This window comes from Phacochoerus africanus, chromosome 4 (genome assembly GCF_016906955.1).
Source record: "Phacochoerus africanus isolate WHEZ1 chromosome 4, ROS_Pafr_v1, whole genome shotgun sequence".
In the NCBI taxonomy this organism is placed as follows: domain Eukaryota; kingdom Metazoa; phylum Chordata; class Mammalia; order Artiodactyla; family Suidae; genus Phacochoerus; species Phacochoerus africanus.
The window spans coordinates 124,798,161-124,810,393 of NC_062547.1; positions in this window are offsets into that span (position 1 = coordinate 124,798,161).

Genomic DNA, 12,233 nt, shown 5'->3' on the forward strand with positions numbered 1-12,233 from the left:
TAAGTTAGTAAATTCCATAATGATTTGTAAAATATGGCTTTCTACAAGTAGGAATCATTAAGGATACTTATTTTCTATGAGTGCCAGGAGATAATTAGTAAATAGAGCAAGGTGTTATTTGTTGTGCTGTATTAACATTATATTAGAATTTTCAATTGAATCACGGGCTTTGGTAATATGTTTTCAAGGAAAACATGATAGGCCTCTTTTTATAATTTTTTTATTGTTATTTCCCCAACACAATTTTTTTTCCACTGTACAGCATGGGGACCCAGTTAAACATATATGTATACATACTTTTTTCTCCCATTGCAATGCTCCATTGTAAGTTTCTAGCCAGTCTCTCATACTGAGTGAAATAAGTCAGAAAGAGAAAGGCAAATACCATATGATATCACTCATATTTGGTATCTAGTATACACCACAAATGAATCCACAGAAAAGAAAATCATGGACTTGAAGAATAGACTTGTGGTTGCCCAGGGGGAGGGGGAGGGAGTAGGATGGATGGGGAGCTTGGGGTTAATGGATGTAAACTACTGCTTTTGGAAAGACCTCTTTAAAAGAAATGTCTACCAAAAATTTTAGGAATGTTAAAAATAAAAAATATATATACAAAGAAAATTAAATCAAAGAACAGGACTCATATATATATATATATATATATATATACACATATATATTTTTTTCTTTTTTTTTTTTTCTTTTTAGGGCTGCACCTGTGGCATATGGAAGTTCCCAGGCTAGGGGTCAAATCAGAGCTACAGCTGCCAGCCTCTACCGCAGCCACAACTGCAACCTACACCACAGCTCATGGCCACACCAGATCCTTAACCCACTGAGCAAGGCCAGGGATTGAACCCACATCCTCATGGATACCAGTTGGTTTCATTTCCCCGGAGCCACAATCGGAACTCTGATATATATTTTAAAAATTTACTTTGGATTACTCATGTTAAAATCGAACGCACACTGGAGACTGGACTTGAGAATCTCCTGAGCAGACAAAGCCATTGAACCACATAAGCAAAACTAAATCTATTTTATTTCATGAACGGAAGCAAAATTTGACCTAGGTTAGTCCTTGTAAAAGCCTTTGAAAATCATAAAATAAACATGTCATTTTCCGAGAAATGATAAGAGGTGATCAATTTTAACTGATCCCCTGATGTCTAGAAAGCCCCATTTTAATAAACAATCATTGTGAAGAGTAAACAACTTCCTCATTTTGACTTTATAAACCATCCTATTAACTTCATGCCCCTGAAGTCATATCAGGTTTTATTTTCATAGGCTTCCATTCACAACCTGTTCTTATATGCACAGTAAACTCTTACTAAACATGATTTAATTTGGTGGTTTTAATTTCTCTATCCTTGACTTTTTGAAAGTTTTTGGCATCAGAAATGGGGTTTAAAGAAGACCTCCAACAACTCTGAGGACAGTGAACAAACAGGTACCTGTTCGCACAGGTTGATTTCTCACCAATCCAGGAGCTTGCGGGTAACTCTCTCTCTTGGAACTCCACTCTGATTGTGTTTAGAGCTCTCTGATTTTATTGTGCATACTTGTATTTTGCTTGTTTAAGATTTTACGAAGTTTTTCTATACTTTTTTTGTAATCTTTCTAGGAAATAAATCTTCTGTCTTAGAAAATAATGTGCCTCATACACATTGTTTATTAGATCTTTGATAACTTAGAAAATCTGGTTTTTTTTTTCAGTATTAAAAGAGCTAAGTTTTTGTGTAACTATGTAACTTGCTGTATTTGCCTTTGAAATATTTTCATCATCGTCTTGGTTGAATGAATAACTAAATATTGTTTCAACATACATTATACACCTATTTGATCAAGTGTTTTAAAACTTTTAACATTTTTAACAAACTTTCCAAAATCAAATTAGTGAAGTTTTTGACCTCAAACTGAGATTTTCCACAGGGTCCCTGGGAAATCTAAGAGTTGCTCTCTTACCTTATAAAAAGAGAAATGTTATTTTATTTAGGCTTGTTATGTTAAATTGTGTGGGGATTTTTGTTAAATAAGAAGTAATATTTAACCTTTTTTGGTTATGTATATATGGATGATAGATCATTAAATTGAGTAATTCAGAGTTATATGATATGTCATGGTATCTTACTACAGTCATAATCTGTTATCATTGTAAAATAGTGTATATAACAGAAGTGCAAAGTTTGGTTTTCAATTGCATCATTTTTTGGTGAACTCTCACCAGCTCTTAACCATCGCTATTTTTAAATCTTTTGCCACTCACAGTTATTGTTTTACTTTTTTTTTCAAAGTATTTACATGCAGCTATAGACAGAAATGCTTTATCTTCAAAGAGATTCATGGAAAAGAACCTAACATAGCTCTAGAATACAGGTTTTTGATAACCGTGAGATCATAAATCTGAATGGGTTAAGAATTTCTAAACCCTAGGTGAAAACTGATTTATTCATAAAGCTGTTAACCTATGATCAAGCAAAATAAGTATTATTTATATTAGATTGAACTCATTAAACTGATGATAATTTTTATGCCTGTAAGACATTACTCTTTTTTAAATGTTTGTTTTCCATATTTAATAATGCTATGCTAGTTGAACCAGAGACATAATTCAGTATGAAGGTTTACTAATCATTTCAAAGGTACAAGTTACTTTTAAAATAAAATTATATATATATAAAATAAAGGTAAACTAGAACAAGATTTATTTTTATAAGTATTTGGTTGATGATGAATAAAACATTGAATAGAGAGGCATAGGCCCTGTCAAACACTTTTAGTGAAAATGGGAATTAGCACACAGTTATGCAGGTTAGGTCTACTGTGTCTTTCATATTTTAAAATTTACATACTCTTTGACATAAAATTTTCCTTTAGGAATTCATATTATGAATATAAACACACTGGAGCACAGTGGTTTGTGTACAAGCATGTTCAAAGCAACATAAGAGCGGAAACAGAAAATATATATCTATGTCCAAAAGATATTTCAACTAGTGAAAATTCTCTCAAAGAATGAAAAGCTGCATATGAGTTTAAAAAATATTTAAGTGGATAGATTGCTAGATAGACAATAGCTATCTATCATCTATCTATTTATATATGTATCTATCTATATCTACCATCTCTATATGCTGAGTTTTAATTTTAAAATCATTGCAACAAATTATGTAAAATATTTCCTTCAAGTGTCTGAGCTAAGAGGAGAAACATTGTATAAAGCAAAGATGATTGGGGGTCATTGTATTACTCTGTACTCTCACATTTTTACAATAGGAATACATTATCCTTGTAATAATGCAAAATTAAAACTCTTTGAAACAAAGAACTCTCCATTTAACTGAAGAATTTAAAAAATAAACTAACAACATAAAACATATTGAGAAAAACCATGCAAATTGAATGAATCAAAAAAGCAATGAAAATAAAATGTTAATCCAAAAGCTCTTTGTTTGAAGAGACCAATAAAAGGATAAAAAAATAGATACAAAAGCAAATAAATACAGTTGAAAATGATGATATTGAAACCAAAAAGAATATTGAAGTAAATGAACAAATGTTATTTTCTAGCTGCAAACACACTGTGCTCATATTTGTAAATTTGTTTAGTTTGAACAGGGGATGCTCTACTTTATTGACAATATTATTAAGATACATAGTACACACATGAAAGTTGAAAAGTCAGTAATGTGAAAATTGGGTCATTTTAGAAATTGAAAGTTTTGTATTGCATCATCAATACCTTATATTAGTTTTTAGCTTGAGACAGAGGAAACCTTCATGTTAGTTCATGAAGAATCAAATTATCCTGAAAACTGGCAACACACAAATTTAAACAAATTCTAAATTATAAATAATTACAATGAGCTAAGGGAGAAAAATTTTCAGAGTGGTTCCTCTCCTTTTGTTCCATTTACAGTGAATGAATTATCCAATCCAATGTCAGTTGTGCCTTTATCAGATGCTTAGCTGGAGAAGCTCCTGCTCCAATGGTGTGTCTTTCTTAAGAGTATCTGAGTTTTGTTTGTTTCATTTTAATAATTTGCTGTAAAGCTCCGTTATACCCATATAATTTAGGATGGCAATTCTTTCTTTTCAGTGAGTCAAGTTCCACAGGTATAGAAGCAATTTCTTTGTTCTTGGTCCAAGTAATATTAATGAAAGGCTGAACAAGATTAATGAAAGAGCAAGGCGTCCTTGTCTTGACATTAGTGTATCCATATTTGCTCTGGCTTACTCTGGGCCAAATAGCTGAACGATGTGTGGAAGAAGCTGGACAGCTGATTATCAGGGCTATGCTTCCTGAAGAAGTATCTGAAGATATTTCTAGAATGGGTAGTAGAAATTTTAGTTACCAAAATCTTACTTGGGGAAAATACAGTTAATCATTACTAACACAAATGGATCAAAAAGATCAATCCCTTGTATGCTAAATACCACGAGCATTGCCATGACCTGGGAGCCTTTTGGAAATGAAAAATTTCAGGTCTAACCCCAGACCGGCTACATCAGAATCTGAAATATTAAAACTTAGCCAGATGATGATGTGTGTGCATATCAAATTTGGGAAGCATAGTCCTTGTATACCTCATACAGAGCAAGGTTCTGGCCTACATTACCAAAGAGTTTGTGACGTACTTACTCTTTATTTTTCATTAATTTGTTAACAGATAATCAAATCTCTAAAACCAATTCGGTCTGCAAGGATAAAATCATTAATGGTAGAGAGGCCAGAGTACTTTGTCCAAATGTATAGATGGATGGGATCTTGTGGCGATTTCAACTGGTGGTGATACTGGGTTTAGGTGTGAATGTACTTTAGTCGGTAGCAGCATTCTTTCTTCCTAATTCTCAGAAAAAGTGATTTTTTTTTTCCTTGCTGATTGGTATGGAAAATACTCTGTTGGATATCTGTGTCCAGTTTCCTCATCAATATTATTGGAGTTACTTTGAAGAAAATCTGATATAACCATAACTTGACTTAGCAAAGATCAGGAGATATTAATATTTATTCCTTGATCAGGACACAGTGGGTGGTGGTGTACAAGAATACATTACTGCGTGGGGTATCCAGGGAAGGTGATCCTGACCTATAAGTGATAAGAATGAAGACAATGAATATGACCTTGACTATTTATAGTTATATTATCACTGGTTATATGTACTTGCAAAGTTGTCCAGAGTCTTGAGGCAAGGCAAGCAACTTCTTCAGCTGTCTATGATCATTTTGTAAGAATGTAATCCATTTTCTCTGTTTGGTACAAGCATCATAAATGGGGGAGGGAGTTATTTTTTAATACATTTAAATTTTGTGTTGTTTACTTTTTTTGTCACTTTGTTCTTTAATATTTGACTACTTTTCTCATCTTCTTCCAAATTTTCAGAGTGATGATTACAGGACAGGAATTAGTTATATAATATTTTCTCATATTATTTACTCTCTGAGCCACGAGTAAGCACCCTCTTACTGGAAATAGAAAAGGCATTTAAATGAAGAATTAAATCAATCAACATTTCTTGTTTGGGTTTTTGCCTTGGCAACTGTTATATAATAAACTCTTCTGTGAGAATAGCACTTAATACATTTATACAATGTGCTTACACTTGATGCACAATATTCATGTCCATTTATCTTAGGATATTTTATAAAGTCCATTTGTAAATTTAGAAAAGGCACCAAGGGTTGGAACTTGTAGCCATTATTTTGGCATAAGTTATGTGCAGGAATAATCAGGTCTTCATGAAAAAAAAAAAAAGCCCACATTTTGTAATTTGTGGCATATGATGATTTATGTGGTGTAAGTATTTCACTGTGGCTGACTTCAAACTACCAATGTTTTAATAACCATCTTTCAAAATTTCTGAAAATTTAAAAATTGCATGTTTCAAGCTGGTAGAAACCTGCTTGCATACACCACTGCTTATAAGAATTTCTCACCTGGAGCTCCTGTCCTGGCTCTGTGGTTAACAAATCCAACTAGGAACCATGACGTTGCGGGTTTGTTCCTTGGCCTTGCTCAGTGGGTTAAAGATCCGGGCGTTGCTGTGAGCTGTGATGTAGGTCGCAGACGCGGCTCGGATCCCCATTGCTGTGGCTCTGGTGTAGGCCAGCGGCTACAGCTCCTAGTCAACCTCTAGCCTGGGAACCTCCATATGCCACGGGTGTGGCCCTAGAAAAGGCAAAAAGAGCAAAAAAAAAAATTCTCACTTATATTTGGAGCCTCACAGAGAGGTGCAGAAAGTCAGAGAAAGTTGCCTACAGTTTGGTATAATAAGTATTTTTCACCTTAATTTCTCAGTGTCCCCTTGTTATTTTAAAACAAGGAATCTGAATCTTTTATAATGAGCTGTAAGAAAACCTCAAATTGTACCTTTTAAGAAGATACTGTCTTTTTTTTTTTTTTTTGTCTTTTTTGACATTTCTTGGGCCGCTCCCGAGGCATATGGAGGTTCCCAGGCTAGAGGTCCAACCGGAGTTGCAGCCGCCGGCCTACGCCAGAGCCACAGCAACACGGGATCCGAGCTGCATCTGTGACCTACACCACAGCTCGTGGCAATGCCGGATCTTAAACCCACTGAGCAAGGCCAGGGATACTGTCTTTATTATACCTGATATCAAGCAAAGTACACTCTGAGCTAAATGGAGGTACTATCACTTCCGAGCTGTTCACAAAACCAACGTCCCTGGAAGTATGGGCAGAGAGAAGCTGCCAGTGCCTTTGATTCTAAAATGGGCAGAGATTTTAGAGACACGTAAAGAATTGTCTCCCAATGGATAAATGCAAATATTTGACGTACTGCCTAGAACCACTCCTTAGCATTTTTATTTTCACGGGTACAAATGCCATTTACCACTCAAGACAAGCAGCTTTAGAGCTGGATTCCAATTTTACAGCCTCTAAATAATCATAGTAATTATCTCAGGAGTGTTTTACCCCAAGAGATTTTTTTTTTTATAACATGACACAAATTTAGTGTTAGCAAACTATGACTCACAGTCCAAATCTGGCCCACTATGGGTTTTTGTAAACAGATTTTTTTTTGAAATAGAACCACTCTCGTTGGTTATATATTGTGGCTGGCTTTGTCCTGGAATGGCAGAGTTATGCCATCATGACAAAAAAAAATGTCTTGGAACTCCTGAAATATTGACCTTGTAGCTGTTTACACAAAAGTCAGATGACTCATCCAGAATTCATGAGAATCAGCTCATTATTAACATAAGAATATTTCAGTTCATTAACTTTAGGGGTAATTTCTTATTAGCATTATCATTGGTGATCCATTAATAGCTTTGTAAGGAATGTTGGGTTTTAGTTGATCCTCAGAGACCTCAGTTTTTACATAATATGTACATGCTTAGGAAATTATAGCTATTTTCATTATAATTATCTACATTTTTGTTGGATTAAATATGTTGAATCAGACTTTTTTTCCCAGATATTTGGCCCATAAATTTCAGTAAGATCCTTATACAAGGAATATGGTTTTAACAATATCTAAACACATTGGGGAGTCTTTAGTAATTTATTTCAAAAATCTTTGAATTTTTTTAGGGGGTGGGGTAACTGGAGGAAGAGATCATACTGTATTTGATTTTTAGGAAATTTACTTCAGCTAGTAATTTGGGTTAGTAAAGATTTTATTGTGTTTATTCAATTAGCACATGTATTCCTTAATGGAGACGCTATACCTGAAGCTCTCCTACGGTTTTAGCCATTGCTCTCTCACTGCCAATTTCGGAAGGTACCATCAGATTTCCTTTTAAGAACCTAGGTAATTTAAGCTTCCCTTTTCTCAGGGTGTATCAGGGAGAACCTGGGGAACTCTCCATTTCTGTAATACTTTTCATTTAAGATTATGTCCACAGCATGTGGAGGTTCCTGGGCCAGGGATCCAATCTGTGCCCCAATAGCAACCTGAGCTGCTGCAGTGAAAACACTGGATCCTTAACATGCTGCATCACAAGGGAACTTCTATATTTCTCTCTTTTATGAGTATCAAAAATAGAAATTCCCACTGTGGTGTACTGGGTTAAGAGTCCAACTGCAGCAAGCAGCTCTGGCTGCTGTGGAGGTACAGGTTTGACCTCTGGCCTGTACAGTGGGTTCAAGGATACAGCATTGCTGCAGCTGCAGCATAAGTCAAAACTGCAACTTGGATTCAATCCCTGGCTGAGGAACCTCCATATGGCATGGGTGTGGCCATAAAAAAATAAGTAAAATGAAATAAAATAAAATCAGAGACACTAATTTCTTCTTACTTTAAATAGGCACTCCTATAAATAATACCTTTTACCATTTGCTTTGACTATTAGAAAGGTCAGAGTCAAATATGCGACCAACCTTTGATGAGAAAGAAGAATCATAATGTGTGAATATTGTGTTTACTCACTTGCTATTTTTCCAACTTTTTCTGTATGTATGTGCATATGTCTGTATGATTACTACATACCTAGATTCACATTACCTTCTAAACATTTTTGTTACTTTAAATCATTTTTTCTTTAAAATACATTTTATTGGGTTATACTGGTTATATATTTTTGAGAATAATTCTTAAAGCAATGTGGGGTCAAAAATAAATGAACGAATTAAACATAATGATAAAGAAGCACCATCTCATAGCATTTGGATTTCTTAATAACATCCAAATGTGAGTTAACTTGTCTAATGTCTCATGACATATAACAGGATCAGGAGATGAGGAAAAGTGAATACAATCACCATATGATTTTATTTTGTATGTGAAGTGGTAAAGTGGAATCTGGACATGTTATGTGATTGGTTGCAGACAGATTTCCAAGTCATGTGAAATTTAGTAACATATGCTCCCCAAACAACACCACAGATAATACACATCACTCGCAACCGCTAATTATTTTTATGCTTTTATTGAGTGAAACATCAAAGCTTTAATCAAGATCACTATTTACTTTAATCATCATTCTCTTTGAATATGCCAAAATAGGTTAAATAATATTTTAGCATGTACTCTTACATCATCATAATTATCAGATAATTCTCAATATTCTCCATGGTAGTTGATTTTCATTCTTTTCTCCAACGTTGCATTGATTTGTATAACCTAATGAATAATTAAATGCATATATGGCTACGCAAACACAAATATTTTAAAGCTCTCCATGATTTGCTGTATAGTTTAGATCCAAATGCTATTTTCAAAATGTTCTAGGTTTTATTTAAAAAACACAAGCTGTCCTTTGGGGTATTTATATACATTTAAAACTAAAATTCACAGACTAGCAGGTTGTTTTCTTTGGCCTGTAAAGCACTTTAATTTTAAAAATACTTTTGAAATTACTTAACATCTTTAAAAATTGGGATATTTCTGGCCAGATAATCAGCCATGTTAGGGCTCTTATTTCCGGATGGCATCTATAACCCTAAGATAAAATTTAACCTGTGCTCTTTCCATTTAACTGCAAACTCCACCAAGCTCTCCTATTTCATCACCTCACTGGCCCCTGAAGGGGTCTCTTCTTATGACTCACTCCCCACCTCTATGACCACAAAGTGAAAAACAGCAGGTGCATTTTGAGTATTTGGTTTGTACTAATGGTTATCAATTGTGACAATGGGTAATGCTGATTCTGCTACCATGAGAAGGTGTGTGATTGCCAAAACAAAGGTGATCTAAATACTGTGTCCTATTTTCAATTGGCCTATATGTGAGAACTGATAAGTATCTGTAGCCAGGCCATGAAGAGCTTTGCTTCTGTTTCAAATTTGTCTACAGGAAGTTTTCAGCCTGGGTATAGTGTGTCTAGCTCTCCAAGATGTCTCAGAAACACATCTTTCTGACTATGACTGATGGACTCAGCTTTCTTCTCTACCCTTCTCTCTCAGAATTTATCTACCCAATGAGGGCGAAGCTCCGGATTTTATAGGTGGCCTCTGATCATGAAACTTTTCACCCTTTTGTGGTAATTTTAGAAAGCATTATGGAAAATCTGTCTAGATGCCTCAGAGAAGAATTCACAGCTATTGTAGAGGATGAGGTTAGGGAGTTTAGATTGATGAGAACCTTGTGGTTAAATCACTTAAATAGTAAATAAGATCATTACGGCACTTTATTTTTATGCTATGAACTTATTCAGGAAATATGTCACTTTAAAAGAGCATGTAATATGCAAGGTTGCAAAAATTAAAGTTGGTAATTCAAAAAACCGATGATTGTTTATGTTGAAGTCCAGAGTAATGCTTAAAAATCATGCCAGAATGACCCATACACTTGGATGTGTGAGCCAAAAATTAGGCTCTCACATTTTCCAGGGCAATCAAAAAAGAATCCTGTCCAGGGATGTAATCCAGAGCATCTAAAAAATATAAACAAAATGATTGCCTAATCATTAAAAATTCTTATTTGCTGTTTATAGATTAGAGGGAATTTATCCCATTGGTCTACATGACCAAAATGTGTTGCCGTGAAAGTCAGTAAATGAAATGAAAGATGTGGGGGATGGGGCCTTGCAGTAAACAGCCCGAAAGGAGTGATGGCCACTGGCAGGAGAGTGTGCACCGTTCTGGCACTCAAGCCAGGTGCTCACCCCTGGATGCAACCCCTAGTGGGCCCAGAGGAGAGCTGGCCACAGGCACCTCCACCCCAGGCATCCCAGCCAGGGTCACCCCTTCTTCAGGAGTTACTGGCTACCCCTCCCCACTCACTCTACCAGTCAGTGCTGCCCCCAGCAGAGGGCAGAGCACAGAAGTTCTTCAAATTCAACCTCTTCTCTTCAGGATTCCCCAAGATTTGGGGTTTTTCTATAGGTTTGGAGAGGGGATAACAGGATGGTGACCCTGAAAATAAAGAGATTGGATTCTACTCCCCCCAAAAAATCCATGTAGTATATTTAAGTATTAATTTCATGGGACTATTTCTTATTCTGACTTACTGCATGAGCTAGTGACATAATATCAGAGTGAAATTAGGATAAGTAATGCTTCAGGTGGCTGACACAATGCTAGTCTTTTCCTCATGCTGATCCGAATAAGCAGAAGGGGAGACACTTCCCACCTTCCAGTTTCAAGGTGCTTTCTTTCCACTGAACCTTGCATAAGACGGGGCGACTAGTGACTAGAGAGCAGCTCTTCTGTCGAATAAACACCTACACCCTTCAAAAGACTATTCACTGGAGCTGAAATCAATGATCCCTTGTGTAAGCTAGAGACCAACACAACCATGTGCTAAAAAGATTGTTGCCAACTCTATACAGAGAATCTCCTTGGATGCACAGATGAAATTATGGCTAAAGTTATACAATTCATTGCGATGAGCCTAGCCCAGAATAATTTCAATCTGGAGAAAAAAAAAAAAAAGGTTGTTATAATCATACATCTTCCTCAGTTAAGCCCCTAAAGAATGCTTATGGAGAACAGACTTGTGGTTGCCAAGAGGGAGGGGGAGGAAGTAGGAGGGACTGGGAATTTGGGGTTAATAGATGCAAACTATAGCCTTTGGAATGGATAAGCAATGGGATCCTGCTGTATAGCACTGGGAACTATGTCTGGTCACTTGTGATATGTTGCAAGACATGTTTCCTTGAAAACTCCATCTTGTCCTTCTTTACTTTATCCCATCTTCTTGTCTTAGTTTATCCCATCTTCCTGCTTTGAAAAACAGTCACAGTGCTGGTAAATGACTTAAGTTTAAGAGCGAAGACCTAAAGGCATAAGTGATTTAAGCTTAAGAACTGTTAGGTGCCTAGAGGTCAGAGTAAGAGCTTAACCCTTTACCACCTAAGTGGCTTTTTAAATAGTAAAAGAACTTATATATAGTAAACAAACCCTGTATCATCCACCCATAGCCACTCCTCACTTGATCTCACAATAAAAGCAGTGTGGTTTCTTGAGGCAGGGCGCTCTTGGTCCCTGAGACCTTGAGTTCCCCGGCTCCCACCTCTACTTAAGATAAACGTCTCTGTGTCTTGTTTTATGTTAACTATTTTTCCTTAAGTTCCACAGCACCCGTTCTCCAGCTCCATCCTGCTGAGCTGGCCCCGGCAGTGATAGAACATGATAATGTGAGAAAAAAGAATGTACACAATGTATACATGTATGTGTGACTGGGTCACCTTGCTGTGCAGCAGAAAATTAATGGAACACTGTAAATCAGCTACAATGGAAAAAATAAAAATCATTATTAAAAAAAATGCTTGTCAAGCTCATCCTCGTTGCACCCAGCTGATAAATTGTATGCAAAGGACA